This window comes from Engystomops pustulosus, chromosome 2, assembly GCF_040894005.1.
Source record: "Engystomops pustulosus chromosome 2, aEngPut4.maternal, whole genome shotgun sequence".
Taxonomy (NCBI): Eukaryota; Metazoa; Chordata; class Amphibia; order Anura; family Leptodactylidae; genus Engystomops; species Engystomops pustulosus.
Window position 1 is genome coordinate 104,632,944 of NC_092412.1, and position 16,662 is coordinate 104,649,605.

A 16,662-nucleotide genomic window follows, 5' to 3' on the forward strand; every position below is an offset into this window, starting at 1 on the left:
AGGCACAGTCTGCCAGTTTCTTTTTATTTTACGTTTATTTTTTTCATAACTCAGCGTCATCTCATCTGGCATAGTAGTGTGCTGTAATACTTGGCTAGAAAATAGCCATAGGAGAATACAAACGTCTTAATTACGCCTACAGTAGCGTTATATATATTTGATTTCTGGTTGATCTGCTGGTGGCTGTACTTGCTGCAGTGCATCTACTATCAAATTGGGAGCAATTTGGAGTCAGACTTGCGACCACTGTGTTTTAGTGACGCACATATCCATCGCAAAGACCGAAGTGGGAAAATTTATTAGGGCCCGGGGTTGTATTTCAATTAGGCACAGTCTGCCAGTTTCTTTTTATTTTACGTTTATTTTTTTCATAACTCAGCGTCATCTCATCTGGCATAGTAGTGTGCTGTAATACTTGGCTAGAAAATAGCCATAGGAGAATACAAACGTCTTAATTACGCCTACAGTAGCGTTATATATATTTGATTTCTGGTTGATCTGCTGGTGGCTGTACTTGCTGCAGTGCATCTACTATCAAATTGGGAGCAATTTGGAGTCAGACTTGCGACCACTGTGTTTTAGTGACGCACATATCCATCGCAAAGACCGAAGTGGGAAAATTTATTAGGGCCCGGGGTTGTATTTCAACTAGGCACAGTCTGCCATTTCCTTTTTTATTTTACGTTTATTTTTTTCATGACTCAGCGTCATCTCATCTGGCATAGTAGTGTGCTGTAATACTTGGCTAGAAAATAGCCATAGCAATAGGATAGCATCGTTTGGTTTTAAAAACTAAAAAACACAAAAAAAAACAAAAAAAAAACAAAAAAGTTAAAAAAAAAATACAAGTTATAACTCTCATTTTCAAAATGTTTAACCCGAGGGCTAGGGGTAGAGGACGAGGGCGGGGACGTGGGCGTCCAACTACTGCAGGGGTCAGAGGCCGTGGTCCTGGGCGGGGTGAGACACCACCTGCTTATGAGGGAGCAGGGGAACGCCGCAGAGCTACACTCCCTAGGTTCATGTCTGAAGTTACTGGGAATCGTGGTAGAGCACTGTTGAGGCCAGAACAGTGCGAACAGGTGATGTCGTGGATTGCCGACAATGCTTCGAGCAATTTGTCCACCAGTCAGTCTTCCACGCAGTCCACCCATGTCACCGAAATCGGCACTCCTCCAGCTCCTGCACCTCAGCCTCCTCCCCCCCAGTCTGCCCCCTCCCAGCAAAATTTGCCATTTGAACCGGCATACTCTGAGGAACTGTTTTCTGGACCCTTCCCACAGTCACAAACCACTTGTCCGGTTGCTGATGAGCAATTTTCCGATGCCCAGGTTTTCCACCAGTCGCAGTCTGTGGGTGATGATGACCTTGTTGACGTAGTGGAAGAAGTGTGTAAAGAGGTGTCCGACGATGAGGAGACACGGTTGTCAGACAGTGGGGAAGTTGTTGTCAGGGCAGGAAGTCCGAGGGGGGAGCAGACTGAGGGATCGGAGGATGATGAGGTGACAGACCCAAGCTGGGTTGAGAGGCCGGGTGAACACAGTGCTTCTGAGACGGAGGAGAGTCCTCGACCAGAACAGGTTGGAAGAGGCAGTGGTGGGGCCAGACGGAGAGGCAGGGCCAGAGCTGGTGCATCAGCGCCAAATGTGTCAACTAGTGAAGCTCCCGTGGCGAGGGCTCCTGCGGCGAGGGCTAGATTTTCAGAAGTCTGGAGGTTCTTTAAGGAAACACCGGATGACCGACGGACTGTGGTGTGCCACATTTGCCAAACCAGGATCAGCAGGGGTTCCACCACTACTAGCTTAACTACCACCAGTATGCGCAGGCATATGAATGCTAAACACCCCACTCAGTGGCAACAAGCGCGTTCACCTCCGGCCGTGCACACCACTGCTCCTTCCCCTGTGTCAGCTGATAGTCAGCCCCCTGCCCAGGACCCTGCCACAAAAACCCCATCGTCACCTCCACGATCCTCCACAGCATCCACCAGCGTTCAGCTCTCCATACCCCAGACGCTGGAGCGGAAACGCAAATATAGTGCAACCCACCCGCACGCCCAAGCCCTTAATGTGCACATCTCCAGATTGCTAAGCCTGGAGATGCTGCCCTATAGGCTAGTAGAGACCGAGGCCTTTCGCAGCCTCATGGCGGCGGCCGCCCCTAGGTATTCGGTCCCCAGCCGCCACTACTTTTCCCGATGTGCCGTCCCAGCCCTGCACCAGCACGTGTCAGACAACATAATCCGTGCCCTGACCAACGCCGTTTCTGACAAGGTCCACCTGACCACGGACACGTGGACGAGTGCTGCCGGGCAGGGCCACTATATATCTCTGACGGCACATTGGGTTAACTTGGTGGAGGCTGGGACCGAGTGTGACCCTGCGGCTGGTCATATACTGCCGACGCCGAGGATTGCAGGGCCTACCTCGGTCCAGGTGTTTGAGGCCTACTATGCCTCCTCCTCCTCCCACCCCTCCTCCACCTCCTCCTCCGAACGACCATCCGTGGGCATGGCGCCATCAGTCGGTAGCTCTAGGCACAGCAGCAGTGCCGTCGCTAAGCGACAGCAGGCGGTGCTCAAACTGCTGAGCCTAGGCGATAAAAGGCACACCGCCCAAGAACTATTACAGGGCATCACGGCGCAGACTGATCTGTGGCTGGCACCGCTGAACCTGAAGCCAGGCATGGTTGTGTGTGACAACGGCCGTAACCTGGTGGCGGCTCTGCAACTCGGCAGACTGACACATGTGCCATGCCTGGCCCATGTGTTAAATCTGATAGTTCAGCGTTTCCTCAAGACATACCCCAATCTGTCTGATTTGCTCACGAAGGTGCGCCGCATCTGTGCGCATTTCAGGAAGTCCAGCACAGATGCTGCCACTCTCAGGGCAGCGCAGCGCCGCCTCCAACTGCCCACTCACCGACTGTTGTGCGATGTGCCCACGAGGTGGAATTCAACACTGACCATGTTATCCAGAGTTTACCAGCAGCGCCGAGCGATTGTAGACTGCCAGATGTCAACTTCCACCAGAACTGGTAGTCAGGTCAGTCAGCTTCCTCAAGTCTACAATGAGGAGTGGACGTGGATGTCTGATATCTGTCAGGTGCTGAGTAACTTTGAGGAGTCAACACAGATGGTCAGTGGCGATGCCGCCATCATCAGCCTCACCATCCCGCTGCTTGGCCTGTTGAAAAACTCTCTGGTCAGCATGAAGTCGGAAGCTTTGCGCTCCTCACAAGAGACAGGGGAAGAAGATTCCCTTGTTGATAGCCAAAGCACCCTTAGGTCTGTTTCTCAGCGCATATCGGAGGAGGTGGAGGTGGAGGAGGATGAGGAGGAAGAGGAGGAGAATGTTGGCGAGACACAAGAGGGGACCATTGTTGAGTCCTACACTGTTGAGCGTGTATGGGCAGAAGAAGAGGAGTTGGAGGAGGAGGAAATGGACAGTCAGGCCAGTGAGGGGAGTGAATTCTTACGCGTTGGTACTCTGGCGCATATGGCAGATTTCATGCTAGGCTGCCTATCCCGTGACCCTCGCGTTCAAAGAATTTATTCCAGCACCGATTACTGGGTGTTCACTCTCCTGGACCCACGGTACAAGCAAAATCTTTCCACTCTCATCCCTGGAGAGGAAAGGAGTGTGAGAATGCATGAATACCAGCAGGCCCTGGTGCACAAGCTGAAACAGTATTTCCCTTCTGACAGCGCTAGCGGCAGAGTGCGTAGTTCTGCGGGACAAGTAGCGAGGGAGAGTAGGCGAGCAGGCAGCTTGTCCAGCACTGGCAAGGGTACGCTTTACAAGGCTTTTGCCAGCTTTATGTCACCCCAGCAAGACACTGTCACCTGTCCCCAGTCTCGGCAGAGTAGGGCTGATCTTTACAGAAAGATGGTGAGGGAGTACGTAGCTGACCATACCATCGTCCTAAATGATCACACAGCTCCCTACAACTACTGGGTTTCAAAGCTGGACATGTGGCACGAACTGGCGCTCTACGCCTTGGAGGTTCTTGCCTGCCCTGCCGCTAGCGTCTTGTCAGAGCGGGTTTTCAGTGCAGCTGGTGGCATCATCACCGATAAGCGTACACGCCTGTCGACTGACAGCGCTGACAGGCTGACGCTTATCAAGATGAATAAAGCATGGATTTCTCCTAATTTCAAATCTCCAGCAGGTGAAGGAAGCTCAACCTGAATAATTTATCCACTCCTCCTCCTCCTCATTTTCCTCCTTCTCCTCCTCTTTCTACAGTAAAGCAGAGGAAACTGGCTGTTTTTTGACAGGGCCCACTGGCTCTAGGTATAGTACTTTATGCATTTAATTTTTCTGGAGGGCCACCGACACGGTCCTCTGTTTTAAACAATTTTTGGGAGTGCCACATACAGGCACTCAATCTATTCAATTTTTCTGGAGGGCCACCTTTCCGGTCCTCTGTTTTAAACAATTTTTTGGGACTGCCACATACAGGCACTCAATCTATTCCATTTTTCTGGAGGGCCACCTACCTGCTCCTCTGGTTTGAAAAATATTTTGGACTGCCACATACAGGCACTCAATCTATTCCATTTTTCTGGAGGGCCACCTACCTGCTCCTCTGGTTTAAAAACTTTTTTGGACTGCCACATACAGGCACTCAATCTATTCCATTTTTCTGGAGGGCCACCTACCTGCTCCTCTGGTTTGAAAACTTTTTTGGACTGCCACATACAGGCACTCAATCTATTCCATTTTTCTGGAGGGCCACCTACCTGCTCCTCTGGTTTGAAAAATTTTTTGGACTGCCACATACAGGCACTCAATCTATTCCATTTTTCTGGAGGGCCACCTACCTGCTCCTCTGGTTTGAAAAATTTTTTGGACTGCCACATACAGGCACTATCCAAATTGAATTGTCTCCATAGCAGCCTCCACACGTTGTCTCCATTGCTACCTCCAAAAGTCGTCCATATAGCTGCCTCCATACATCGTCCCTTTATCAAACGAGGTTTGTCAGGCCGAAATTTGGGTTGTTTTCATGGATTCCACATCAAAGTTGTTAACTTTGTCGCCACCCTGCTGTGTTATCCACAAAATACACTGGCAAACTTTTACCATTTACGGATATTATTTCAGCGCTTCTTGCGCATCTGTTTACATTCCCCTCACCCGCCATATCCTAAACTTATAAGAACGCTACTACACTTGATCTTATACAAAAGGTTCTTAGAAGTGCTGTTTGGGGAGTAGCCTAGAGACAGGGGCTTGGATTGGCGAAAGCTCGCCTAGCAGCGGAGCGCCAGCTCCATGCGCATCATGCGCTTCTTGCGCATCTGTTTACATTCCCCTCACCCGCCATATCCCAAACTTATAAGAACGCTACTACACTTAACTTGGTGCAGGCTGGGACCGAGTCTGACCCTGGGGCTGGTCATATACTGCCGACGCAGAGGATTGCGGGGCCTACCTCGGTCCAGGTCTCAAAGGCCTACTATACCTCCAAATCCTCCCACCCCTCCTCCACCTCCTCCTCCTCCGAATTACCATCCGTGGGCATGGCGCCATCAGTCGGTAGCTCTAGGCACAGCAGCAGTGCCGTTGCTATGCGACAGCAGGCGGTGCTCAAACTGCTGAGCCTAGGTGATAAAAGGCACACCGCCCAAGAGCTATTGCAGGGCATTCCACATCAAACTTGTTAACTTTGTCGCCACCCTGCTGTGTAAGCCACAAAATATACTGGAAAACTTTTTTCATTTACGGATATTATTTCAGCGCTTCTTGCGCAGATGTTTACATTCCCCTCACCCGCCATATCCCAAACTTATAAGAACGCTACTACACTTGATCTTATCCGAAAGGTTCTTAGAAGTGCTGTTTGGGGAGTAGCCTAGAGACAGGGGCTTGGATTGGCGAAAGCTCGTCTGGCAGCGGAGCGCCAGCTCCATGCCAAGAACCAACTAACATAGTTTTAACTGCAGTACCTTTAATCTACTACTAGTTCACTGCCTCCATACATCGTCCCCTTATGAAACGAGCTGTGTCAGGCAGAATTTTGGATTGTTTTCATGGCTTCCATGTTAACTTTGTCGCCACCCTGCTGTGTAATCCACAAAATATACTGGCAAACTTTTATCATGTACCAATATTATTTGAGCGCTTCTTGCTCACCTTCTTTGGTTCCTCTCTGCTACCCATTGGTTTGAAGCCTGAGTCCATTTAGGGTATGTCGCCATGCCACTCTCTAGCCTTCCGCTGCTGCCGCTGCCTCTGCATGCCGTCCCCTATAGTGTCAGGGTCAATTATTGGATGTTTTAGATGCTATCTAGCTTCATTCTGTCACTCTGTCATGGCCATGCTGTTGCCCATAATTTTGGCATAATGGTGCGATTAAGCAGCCTCAGAGGCATCCATGCATGCTGCCCCTGCTGTTTCCTGTCCATTTCCGTGGTGTTTCCATCCTTTTCTGAGGTTCCCAGGTGTTTGGCCAAGCTTCCCTGTGCAGAGCCTTGGTCCCCTTGAAAAATGCTCGAGTCTCCCATTGACTTCGAATAACGAGTACCCGAGCATTTTAGTGCTCGCTCATCTCTAATCTTAAACTCTATATTTTAAACAGGAAAGTAGGGGGGGTCGTCATATACACCAGGTCGTCTTATACGCCGGAATATACGGTACATTTCAATGATTTAGTAGGCCGACTTCCGGAAACTTGAAAAAGTGGCAGCCGAAAAACTATGATACATGTGCCCCTATGAATGGATTTGTTATGACTTACCATAAGCACAAATAAAACAAAATCATAGTTTACCTAAGTGTATTTTTTTTTAAAAAAACTGTGTGAGAACATAAGATAAATGTGAAAATGTGTTGCTATAAACTATTGTATGGATTATTTGGAATTGTTGGGAAACTGAGCATTACCGACCCCTTTATCTGAATTCTAGTTACCACACTGCCACCTGCAGGTTAGAAAAGTAAATGGTTTGATTATTTATTTATATTTCTTGTTTTTGCTTGGTATTGTTAAAGCTGCAGGTCACCTTCATTCATCTGATCTCCCTAATAAATTAGTAGTAATTCTGCAAGTGCTATAGATAAATCAGAATGTCATATGTCACTGTGAGATCAGATGTATGATTGGACTTGTTTGATTTTAAAAAGTAAACAAATGGAACTAAACAAAAAACTTATAGAAAGATATAAAAAAAAGAAATATAATAATAATAATAATCTTTATTTATATAGCGCCATCAAATTCCGTAGCGCTTTACAAATCATAGGGGACATATACAACTATATTACATTACAAAGTACAAGCATTCATATGGAACAATAGGAGTGAGGGCCCTGCTCACAAGAGCTTACAGACTATGAGGATGAGGGGGTGACACAAGAGGTTGTATAATGGTCCAGCCATTCTTCATAAGGGACCAATATAAAATAATTTAATAAATAATTTACTAAACAACGATGTTGCTGCTTGAACCAGCCATCAGCCGCCATCTTATTTACAGGGTCCTAGGTGAAAAAGACTGCAGAGAAGCCTGGAGCTTGGTTTATATCTGCTGTTTGCCAGATAACAAATATTGACTACATTTTAGATTGGTCAAGCGTATGCACAGTAAGAACCAAGATTAGCAGGGGTGGGGGACCTAATTACACTACCTAGTAACACTATGCACACAAAACATATACTCTGCAAGCATCAGCTCTGTGACTCCCTGTTGAAAGGTGCTGTGAGTTTGTATCTCTTCCAGGAGACAGGGTGTCATTGTCCTAGGAATATTGCAATTAAAGGAATGTGGGTCCTGCTCCCAAGAACTTACAGTCTAATATCCCAAGGGTCAGGTAATCACCCCCAGTTGTTGTATGATCAATTCAAAACCTGTGTCATTGAATTGTTATCCTTTTATGGAGGAGCACTTAAAGTGTGTATTCGCAACACTAACATAAACAACTTTATATGATACTAACTGTATCACAGTATCACATTATATAAGGCTGGAAGGAGACGCAAGTCCATCAAGTCCAACCTTTAAGAATTAAAAAAATGTTTTATCCCCATAACCCGTGATAATTTTTCTCTCCAGATGGCCCAAAACTGTACACAATATTCCATGTGTGGTCTGACCAGGGATTTGTATAAGGGCAAAACTATGTCTTTATCATGAGAATCTATTCCTCTCTTGATACATCCCATAATTTTATTTGCTTTAGCAGCAGCCGCCTGGCTCTGGTCACTAAAATTAAGTTTACATCCACCAATACCCCCAAGTCCTTTTCAGCTTCAGTTTTTGACCGTTTAGAACATAATTATACTTTTTGTTTCCATGGCCCAAGTGCATAACTTTGCATTTATCTACATTAAACCTCATCAACCATTTCTCTGCCCATCCCTCAAGCTTCCACAAATCCTTCTGTAATGCTAAACTATCGACCTCAGTATTTATTACTTTATACAGCTTAGTATCATCTGCAAATATTGAAACTTGACTGTGTAAACCCACTACAGGGTCATTAATAAAAATATTAAAAAGAAGTGGCCCCAATACTGACCCCTGTGGCACTCCACTGGTAACATCAACCCAATCTGAGAATGTGCCATTAATGACCACCCTCTGTTTTCTATCACTAAGCCAATTGCTTACCCAAATACACAGATTTTCTTCTATTCCCAGCAGTCTCATTTTATATACCAACCTTTTATGTGGCACGGTGTCAAATGCCTTTGAAAAGTCCAAATATACAACATCTACAGCGTCCCCCAGATCCAGTCTTGAACTTACCTCCTCGTAGAAACCAATCAGATTAGTCTGACAGGACCGATCTCTCATAAACCCATGCTGACGCTGGGTTATAAGGTTGTGCTCAGTGAGATACTCCAGGATAGCATCTCTAATAAACCCCTCAAATATTTTCCCCACCACAGCAGTTAGACTCACGGGTCTGTAGTTTCCAGGATCACTATTTGATCCTTTTTTGTATATTAGTACCACATTTGCTATGCGCCATTCCTGTGGAACATAACCAGTCCTCAGTGAATCTTCAAATATTAAAAATAACGGTTTGTCTATCACCGTACATAATTCATGCAGAACCCGGGGGTGTATGCCATCTGGCCCAGGTGATTTATCTATCTTAGTGGTTGCAAGGTGGCGCCGTACCTCTTCCTGGGTTAAACTGTTGACATTATAAAAATAATTAACATTATTCCTCATTGTGTCTTCCACCAGGGGATTTTCCTGGGTAAAAACAGTTGAGAAGGCGACATTCAGTATATTTGACCCTTTCCTCATCTCCTTCCACCATGACCCCCATGTTATTTCTAAGGGGACCCACACTCTCTGTTTTTAGTTTCTTATCATTTATATACTTGAAAAATAATTTGGGATTATTTTTGCTCTCCCTGGCAATATTTCTCTCAGTCTCTATTTTTGCGGCCTTTATCTGCTTTTTACAGGATTTATTTTTCTCTCTATAATCCTGTAATGCCTCATCGCTACCTTCACGTTTTAGCACCTTAAACGCTTTATCTTTCTCGCTTATTGCTTTCCTTACAAGACTAGTTAGCCACATAGGGTTTTTCTTGTTCCTTTTATGCTTTTTCCCATAAGGTATGTGTTTCTCACAGGACTTTTTCAGAATATATGAGAAAAAGTCCCATTTTTGGGGGGGGCTTTTGTCTTTGAGAACATTATCCCAGTCTATGCCTTTAAGGTCTTCCCTTAGTTGCTGAAAATTTGCCCTCCTGAAGTTTAGAGTGTTGGTTGCCCCTTCACTAACGCTCTTAGTAAAGCGTAATACAAAATCAATGATATTATGATCACTATTCCTCTGGTTCCCCCCAACCTGTAGTTTTGATATCCTATCAGGTCTGTTGGTCAGGATAAGGTCCAGCAGTGCCCCCCCTCTTGTTGGCTCCAGGACTAGTTGCGACAGGTAATTGTCTTTTGTTGTTGACAAGAACCTGCTGCCTTTGAAGGACCTGCAGGTTTCTGCCCCCCAGTCGATATCTGGGTAATTGAAGTCTCCCATGATAAGTACTTCACCTTGCTTTGAAGCCGCATCCATTTCACTTATCAGCATTTCCTCTGCTGCCTCCATTATATTTGGAGCCTTATAACAAACCCCTAGTAATATTTTATTATTCTTTTTCCCTCCTCTTATCTCAACACATAGGGACTCCACATTTGCGTTACTGATGTCATCTCGCAGGACGGGCTTGAGGCAAGAATTCACATATAAACAAACCCCTCCACCTTTTTTATTTATACGATCCTTTCTAAAAGACTATAACCATCTATAGTAACAGCCCAGTCATAGCTACTGTCCAGCCATGTCTCGCTGATACCCACTATATCATATTTCCGCTCCAACATCAAGAGTTCCAGTTCCTCCATTTTGTTTGTGAGGCTTCTGGCATTTGTGTACATACACTTTATATGGTTTTCCCTGTCCTTATTCCTTTTGTCCTTATTCCCCAATCTCATTCCAGCCCCCCTTCCTCCCCCATGGACTATGACTCTTCCCAGCTCTCTATGTACACTGTCTATTTGCCCTGCACAAGTGTAGTTGCCCTCCCCCCAGGTCTCTAGTTTAAACACTCCTCCAACCTTCTAGCCATTTTTCCCCTAAAACAGCAGCCCCCTCCCCATTGAGGTGCAGCCCATCCCTACTGTAGATCCTGTAGCCGACAGAAAAGTCAGTCCAGTTCTCCATGAACCCAAAACCCTCCTTCCTACACCAACTTTTGAGCCAGTTATTTACCTCCTTGATCTCCCGCTGCCTTTCTGTTGTGGCACGTGGTACAGGCAGTATTTCTGAGAAAATTACCTTTGAGGTCCTTGCCCTGAGCTTATGGCCAGAATCTCTGAAATCATTTTTAAGGACCTTCCACCTACCTCTTACTTTGTCATTAGTACCAATGTGGACCATGACCGCTGGTTCCTCACCAGCCCCTCCCAGTAATCCGTCAACCCGATCTGCAACATGCCGAACCCAAGCACCCGGCAAACAACTGTTCGGTATGCACGGTCTTTGTGACAGATTGCCCTGTGTGTTCCCCTAATAATCGAATCTCCCACTACCAGCACCTGTCTGACCTTGCCTGTGCTCCCCTTACCCTTCTTACTGGAGCAGACATTCCCCTGGTTGCTAGCGGCCACGTCTTGCTGCAGCATTGCTACCCCAGAGCTGATATCCCCCTCATCCGCCAGCCTGGCAAACTTATTGGGGTGCACCAGATCAGGACTAGACTCCCTACAACTCTTCCCTCTACCCCGCCTTCTACATGTTACCCAACTAGCTGCCCCCTCACTCTGCACCTCCATACTTCCCTCCCCACACCCATCTTCCCCAGAGAGTTTGTGCTCCAGGAGCAGCAAACTTCGTTCCATATTATCAATTGCCCGCAGCCTGTAGCTTCCAGCATTGCCTGGGATAGTAAATAATTGATCTTAACATAGAATGGCTGTCTCTGTCACTGACGGTCTCTTTCACTGACTGCCTCTGTCTCTCTATCTCTGTCTCTCTCTTCCTGCCTCTATCCATCTTACCTCACACATAAGCTGTCTTAAACTCATGGCCTATAGTAACCAATCAAAACTCAGAGCTCATATTAATGACCTGTGGCAAAACAGCAACCAATCACGCTTTTAACTGCCACATCAGCAGCAAACAATGGCTCCTGTAAATGGTGGTTAATAAGAGTAATTTGGAAAGTGGGGGGGGGGGTTAAAATTTTTGCTCAAAACCTCGTTTATGACGTTCCCTGATTCACAGAGAGCGGCTGTGCAAAATTTGGTGATGGTGCATATTCCTTTAGCGGACATGCGGACATACATACATACCTACACACACACATATACACTCAGCTTTATATATTAGATTCTATGATATCGATTGTTTGCCCACTCCGGGAATTCTCTGTTGTCTGCTGCCATGCACTTGTTTTTTTTAATAATCTTTCAGGTATGTTTTACCACACATTTAATATAGATTATATATTTTCTTATGAGTTGATGTATGTTGGGTTGCTTTATGTAGGGATTAAATATTATGACGTAAGCCATTCTGGGAAATAGGTTGATATAAGGGTAGAGGTACATTTATTGAGATCAGACTGGGCCACTAGAATACCAGAGAATCCTTCAGTTGAGACATGCGCTAATACATAGTAATGGGCACCAAAGATCCAACAAAAGATAAATCCATTTTGAAGAGAAAGGAGCAATCACTTGTCAATATTGTCTAAATGGAGGTAGGGCCCTCAAGATCAACACCCCTTGTAGGTGCGTCATACCCAGCCCATTATGACTTCACAATATCTATTTACAACATTACCATGCTACTTTATGTCAACATAGACAGCTAAATTTACTTTAACCTTTGCCAGTATAGCTGAAATCTTTGCTCGGCCAGCCATAGATTAAATTCCTCAGCACAACTTAAAAGTTTGACGCTTTCTTAGATTCCAACATAAATTTCAAACTAACCCTTCTGCATTGTTACTCCTTCAGGACTAGAATTGGGGGGATTTCTGATGGTGGGTATCCCCCATTTGCAGCACCTGATGTCTGGAGCTAAAGCACTGTCCCATAAAGAGGTTGTATCCAAATATGAGGTTCCTCCCTCATAATTTTTAAGGCATAACCAATTATTACATTTTGTGCAATCAATCCCACGAGGAACGTTCTCAAACTCCCGCACAGCATTTGAAAATATCTGTATAAATGACCCATTCGGTAGAGGAACAATCTCCCATCTATACTCTATTTTCAATGCACCCCCACAGCACATTAAGTCACGCTTTATGGAACAGTGGGAGTCTGACTTGGGCTGCCAGTTCTCCTTACCAAGGTGGAGACACTGTTGTACCACTTTCGCGAAAGGCAGCCAGCAAGTCTAGTTAACAGCGACCTCTCTTAAGATACTCTATTGAATGTAATATGTACCCCCACCTGCCCAACAGCTGCTTCTGAGGCTGTAATGCCCTGGGCGATATGGCCCATATATGGTGGCACTGCCACATAGTTGCCTCTCTTTGGAACCGTGTGAAAACACTCATCCTCTTTATTAGGTAACACAACACCTATAACCCCAGCAGTACTCCTACTAGAATATAAACCAGCAAGGGTTAAAAACAAAGCCCAATGCTTAGTCCAATTTATAGCTTTAGAGACTAGAATTCACATAGCAGCTACATGGAAATCTCCGGACCAATCATTTACTGCGGTTAGGAAAAGAATCAACCTACTGATACTGTTTAAGAGAATTGAGGCGACTAGGAATGACACCTTCCCACTGTTTGAAGGGATCTGGAACCCGTGGATCGCTTCACAAGGTTCCCCCACCCTCCAGAGAGCTCTATGCCTGAGACCTTAACAGTCTAACATGCATCAACATGGCTCCAGCACTTCTCCACACATAGTCTTGGTCAATCCATATTCTACTATACCGATCTTGTGATCTTGTTACCTGTATGCTTTTCTCCTTAATCCTGTTTCCCTTACCCCAACCTGATTCCCCTGTTTTATTGTTTTGAACGATACAGAAGAGCCTTACTGTTTGCACCGAAACTCTATTTTCCTATCTGATCCTTATTGTTCCCAATTATCCCTATCTGTTCCCTCCTGTGTCCTGTGTGTTCCCTGTGTGATCGCCTTGTGTGATCCCACGTGTCTTCCGTTTTTCCCTGTCTGTCCCTTCTGAACCCAAACGCACTTTTCAGTGCGCTGTGTTAGCGTTGTTCTGCATTGGACGCACAATTCAGTGCACCGTGTAAATAGCGCTGCACAGTATCTTTAGTTGTAGTTAGGTTGTCTTAGGGCAAGCTAGGTGCATTTGTAGCGCCTTTTTCTGTGATGCACATACATTTTTTTTTTTTGGTGCATGGTATTATTTTTTTCCAGAGCACTTTAGGTGTACCCGTAGTTGGATGCACTTATCTATTTTTTCTGTGTGCCATCTGTGTGGCATGTCCGTGTAGTTTGGTGAGCATTATCTTTTTTTTTTTTTTTGTGTGCCATCTGTACGGTTGTCTGTGTGGTTTGGTGCGCATTATTTAATTTTTTGTGTGTGTGCCGGCTAGACGGTAGTTGGGTGCACATGATTTAATTTTTCTCGTGTATGCTCTCTAGTTTTTTTCTGGTGCACATTATCTTATTTTTTGGTGTGCAATGTCTCAGAAGACGTACACCGTGTTGGAGGCATATAACATGCTTGCCTCTGACACTGAGTCAGCTAGTGGGGATGATGGTCCCTTTTACCTATCATCATCCTCCTGCTCATCTTCCAGTGACCTGGAAGGACCCCCGAGAAGGTGCCGTAGAGTTCATGTGCCTGGGGCTTCTGCGATTGAAGTGCCTGGGCCTTCTGCTATTTAAGTGTCTGGGGCTTCCACTGACCCCACATGGGTAGCCCCAGATAATTATACCCCTCAGTTCAGAGCTGTGGACTTTCTAAAGTTTTTTTTGATGAGGAGCGGTTGAATTTAATTGTAGTCCAGACCAATCTCTACACTGCACAGCATATTGCGCAAAACCCCACTTCATTTTATGCACAGCCCTACAGGTGGACCCCTGTCACTGCAGCAGAGAGGGAGAAGTATTGGGGCATAATACTTCTTATGGGGATTGTAAAAAAGCCATCAATCAGGGACTACTGGAGCACAGACATACTGTACCACACCCCGATGTTCCACATGGCCATGAGTAGGATTCACTTTGAAGCCATCCATAAGTTTATGCACTACACCGACAACACACAGTGCCCACCCAGAGAAGACCCCAGTTATGATCTTTTATTTAAGGTCAGGTCCATATTAGATCATTTTAGTGCCAAGTTTGTTCAGGCAGATACCTCCACCAAACATGTGAGCATAGACGAGTCCCTGGTACAATTTAAAGGGAGACTTCAATTCCGTCAGTACCTGCCCAATAAGAGGTCAAGGTATGGCGTGAAGATGTATAAGGTGTGCGAAAGTAAATCAGGGTATACCTACAAGTTCAGGATATATGAAGGGAAGGACTCCACTATAGTTTCCCCACAATGCCCCCCCCCCCCCCTCCTGTGTGATACAGGGAAGATAGTGTGGGATTTGGCGCACCCACTGCTGGACCAGGGCTACCACCTCTACCTGGACAATTTTTGCTGTACCTGAGAAAACGGGCATCATAATTTTTGGGGTGTTTGTCTCCAGTGGCAGCAGCTGGGCACAAGATGACATAATGGATATTTTTTCCTATGAACTATCCATTATGCATTTTTGGGAGTCCACCTGTGGGGTTAAAATTCTAATTACTCCCCTAGATTAATTCATGGAGGGGTGTAGTTTCCAAAATAGGGTCAGTTCTTAGGGGTTTCTACTGTTCTGGTCACTATTGGCATCTACAAATACATCATGATGCCACAAATAAAAAAAAATTGTACAATGCCTGTGATCCAAATGCAAGTTATTCTCTTTTGTGCCCTGCCGTGTCGCCATCCTGCAGATTATTGCCACCTATGGGGTATTGCTCTAAACCGGGTAACACGTAGAATAATTTTTATGTGTTTTTCCCCAGTGGCATGAGTTGGGCAAAATACTTTTGTCACTACAATGGCACATTTGATAAATTGCAATACAATTTTACTCTGCACTTCTCACTTTGTATTACATTGGAGCCAGCATCTTAGAGGTTAAAATGTTCATACAACCCTACATACATTCTTTGAGGGGTGCCCTTTCAAAAATGGGGTTTCTATTGTACTGGTACCTCGGGGGCACCCCCAACACGGAGCTCCAAACCTAAATTTTGCTCCTTTCCTCCTGAGCTCTGCTGTGTCTCCATCCTACAAATCATTGCCGCCTATGGGGTATTACCCTACCCTAAAACATGAAACCTTCTCACATCCGGAAACGTAAAACAAATTATGGAAATAAAAAGAAGACCATTGGCAAAAGGTTTCTACAAAAAAAAAAAATTGTGGTTTGCCTTTTTGTCCAAAAAGTTGAACATTTTAAACTTTGAAAATTGTAATTTTTCAAAAAATGTTCCTAAATTATTGCATTTTTGCCCCCAAAAAAGAAACTGGTCACCGAAATGATACTGCTAACATAAACTACAATGTCCACGAGAAAACAATCTTAAAGCGTTGAAAGATTATTACCACAGGAAGAGACACTTGTCAGATTTAAAAAAAAGGACTGAGCCTTAACATACAAACAGGCTGCGTCCTTAAAGGGCTAAGGGGGTCTCTGCAATGGCCATTTCATTAAAGGGAGGCTCTGCAGTGGCCATTTCATTAAAGGGAGCCACTGCAGTGGCCATTTCATTAAAGGGGGCTAGTAGCTGAGCTATGCAGGTTTATGCTTGCCTTTTCCATATTCAGCCAGATTCAGCATTCAGCTCAGAAACACTGGGCTGACTCAGTTAATAGGATTACAATGCAGAGTGAGGGAGGGAGTTAATTTTAGAATTCACAGGAACAACTGATATCACCATGTAGAGCAACTCACTACAGTAAGTTAGGTAGGACGTTTAGCTTTGTGGGGCAGATGTGACTGACAGGTTCCCTTTAAGTTCTGGCTAAAATATATATTTGTATTGTGCTTCACAAGCACTGAGCCACCCTGCACAGACAATATGACTGCTATTATTTACAGTTCATTTTGAAATAAAATATTAGAAATGAAAACTAGATACCTCTCAGT